The sequence below is a fragment of the Arachis duranensis genome, chromosome 5 (assembly GCF_000817695.3).
Source record: "Arachis duranensis cultivar V14167 chromosome 5, aradu.V14167.gnm2.J7QH, whole genome shotgun sequence".
NCBI lineage: Eukaryota > Viridiplantae > Streptophyta > Magnoliopsida > Fabales > Fabaceae > Arachis > Arachis duranensis.
This window is the reverse complement of record NC_029776.3, coordinates 60,999,561-61,002,896: the sequence shown is the minus strand read 5'-3', so window position 1 is coordinate 61,002,896 and position 3,336 is coordinate 60,999,561.

Below are 3,336 nucleotides of genomic sequence, written 5' to 3'. Positions count from 1 at the left end.
TTAGTAAAGGTTGAAGGCCTTTACATCCCTACTGATTTCATAATCTTAGACACTAGGAAGGAAGAGGATGAATGCATTATCCTTGGAAGACCTTTCCTAGCTACATCAGGAGCTGTGATAGATGTCAACAGAGGTGAATTAGTCCTTCAATTGAATGGGGACTACCTTGTGTTTAAGGCACATGGCCATCCCTCTGTGACAAAAGAGAGTAAGCATGAAGAGCTTCACTCAGTTCAGAGTCAAGAAGAGCCCCCACAGTCAAACTCTAAGTTTGGTGTTGGGAGGCCACAACCAAACTCTAAGTTTGGTGTTAGGACCCCATATCCAAACTCTAAGTTTGGTGTTGAGACTATACAACATTGACCTGATCACCTTTGTGGCTCCATGAGAGCCACTGTCAAGCTATTGACATTAAAGAAGCGCTTGTTGGGAGGCAACCCAATTTTATTTATCTAATTTTTATTTTATTGTTATTTTGTGTTTTATTAGGTACATTATCATGAGGAGTCACGAAAAAAATATAAAAATTAAAAACAGGATAAAAACAGCAGAAGAAAAAAATCACACCCTGGAGGAAGCACAGACTGGCGTTCAACGCCAGTAAGAAGCATCTGGGTGGCGTTCAATGCTATAACAGAGCATGAAACTGGCGCTGAATGCCAGAAACAAGCAACATTCTGGCACTGAACGCCAGGAATGTGCCTAGAGGAAAAGCTAGCGCTGAACGCCAGTAACAAGCATGAAGCTGGCGTTCAACGCTAGAAACATGTTACATGTAGGCGTTGAACGCCCAGAATGTGCACCACTCGGCGTTTAAATGCCAGAATGGTGTGCAAAGGCATTTTACATGCCTATTTGGTGCAGGGATGGAATTCCTTGACACCTCAGGATCTGTGGACCCCACAGGATCCCCACCTACTATATTCCCACCTTACCCCCTAATCCTATTTTACTCTTCCCTATGTCACACTTCCCAAAAACCCTTCACCAATCACCTCAATCTCTCTTCCCAATCACCTATTCACCACTCACATCCACCCACTCTTCCCCATAAACCCCACCTACCTTCAAAATTCAAAAATATTTTCCCACCCAATCCCACCCTAAATGGCCGAACCTACCATCTCCCCTCACTCTCCTCCATTTTCTTCTTCTTCTTCTTCTTCTCTTCTTTCTTCTCTTGCTCGAGGACGAGCAATATTCTAAGTTTGGTGTGGTAAAAGCATAAGCTTTTTGTTTTTCCATTACCATCAATGGCACCTAAGGCCGGAGAATCCTCTAGAAAAGGAAAAGGGAAGACAAAAGCTTCCACCTCCGAGTCATGGGAGATGGAAAGATTCATCTCCAAGAGCCATCAAGACCACTTCTATGATGTTGTGGCAAAGAAGAAGGTGATCCCTGAGGTCCCTTTCAAGCTCAAGAAAAATGAGTACCCGGAGATCCGACATGAAATCCAAAGAAGAGGTTGGATGCCCCTACACTAGAAAGGTCAACTTTAATCAAAGGTTGGACCAAGTCCTAATGGACATATGTGTGGAAGGAGCTTAATGGAAAAGAGACTCCAAAGGCAAGCCAGTTTAACTAAGAAGACTGGACCTCAAGCCTGTGGCTAGAGGATGGTTGGAGTTCATTCAACGCTCCATCATTCCCACTAGCAACCGATCTGAAGTTACTGTGGATCGGGCCATCATGATTCATAGCATCATGATTGGAGAAGAAGTAGAAGTTCATGAGGTCATCTCCAATGATATCTACAAAATAGCCGACAAGCCCTCCACCATGGCAAGGCTAGCTTTTCCTCACCTTATTTGCCATCTATGTTACTCAGTTGGAGTTATCATAGAAGGAGACATCTCCATTGAAGAGGATAAGCCCATCACCAAGAAGAGGATGGAGCAAGCAAGAGAGACTCTTCACGGTTCTCAAGAGATGCATGAGGAAGCTCATCATCAAGAAATCCTTGAGATGCCTCAAGGGATGCACTTTCCTCCCAACAACTATTGGGAACAACTCAACACTTCCATAGAAGATTTGAGCCACAATGTGGAACAATTAAGGGTGGAACATCATGAGCACTCCATCATTCTCCATGAAATAAGAGAAGATCAAAGAGCAATGAGGGAGGAGCAACAAAGGCAAGGAAGTGACATAGAAGAGCTTAAGGACATTGTTGGTCCTTCAAGAAGAAGACGCCACTAAGGTGGATTCATTCCTTGTTCTTATTTCTTTCTGCTTTTCGGTTTTTATGTTGTATGTTTATCTATGTTTTGTGTCTCTACTTCATGATCATTAGTATGTAGTAACCAAGTCTTAAAGCTATGAATAAATCCATTAATCCTTCACCTCTCTTAAATGAAAAATGTTTTAATTCAAAAGAACAAGAAGTACATGAGTTTCGAAATTATCCTTGAATTTAGTTTAATTATATTGATGTGGTGACAATACTTTTTGTTTTCTGAATGAATGCTTGAACAGTGCATATTTTTTGATCTTGTTGTTTATGAATGTTAAAACTGTTGGCTCTTGAATGAATGATGAACAAAGAGAAATGTTATTGATGATCTGAAAAGTCATGAAATTGATTCTTGAAGCAAGAAAAAGTAGTGAAAAAGCAAAAAGCTTGCGAAAAAAAATAATTGGCGAAAAAAATAATAGAAAAAGAAAAAGCAAGCAGAAAAAGCCAATAGCCCTTAAAACCAAAAGGCAAGGGTAAAAAAAGAAAAGGGGATCCAAGGCTTTGAGCATCAATGGATAGGAGGGTCCAAGGAAATAAAATCCAGGCCTAAGCGGCTAAATCAAGCTGTCCCTAACCATGTGCTTGTGGCATGCAGGTCTAAGTGAAAGGCTTGAGACTGAGTGGTTAAAGTCGTGATCCAAAGAAAAGGAGTGTGCTTAAGAGCTCTGGACACCACTAATTGGGGACTCTAGCAAAGCTGAGTCACAATCTGAAAAGGTTCACCCAGTTATGTGTCCGTGGCATTTATGTATCCGGTGGTAATACTGGAAAACAAAATGCTTAGGGCCACGGCCAAGACTCATAAGTAGCTGTGTTCAAGAATCAACATGCTTAACTAGGAAAGTCAAATAACACTATCCGAAATTCTAAGTTCCTAGAGAAGCCAATCATTCTAAACTTCAAAGAAAAAAGTGAGATGCCAAAACTGTTCAGAAGCAAAAAGCTACAAGTCTCGCTCATCTAATTAGAATTAATATTCATTGATATTTTGAAATTTATAGTATATTCTCTTCTTTTTGTCCTAATTGATTTTCAGTTGCTTGGGGACAAGCAACAATTTAAGTTTGGTGTTGTGATGAGCGGATAATTTATACGCTTTT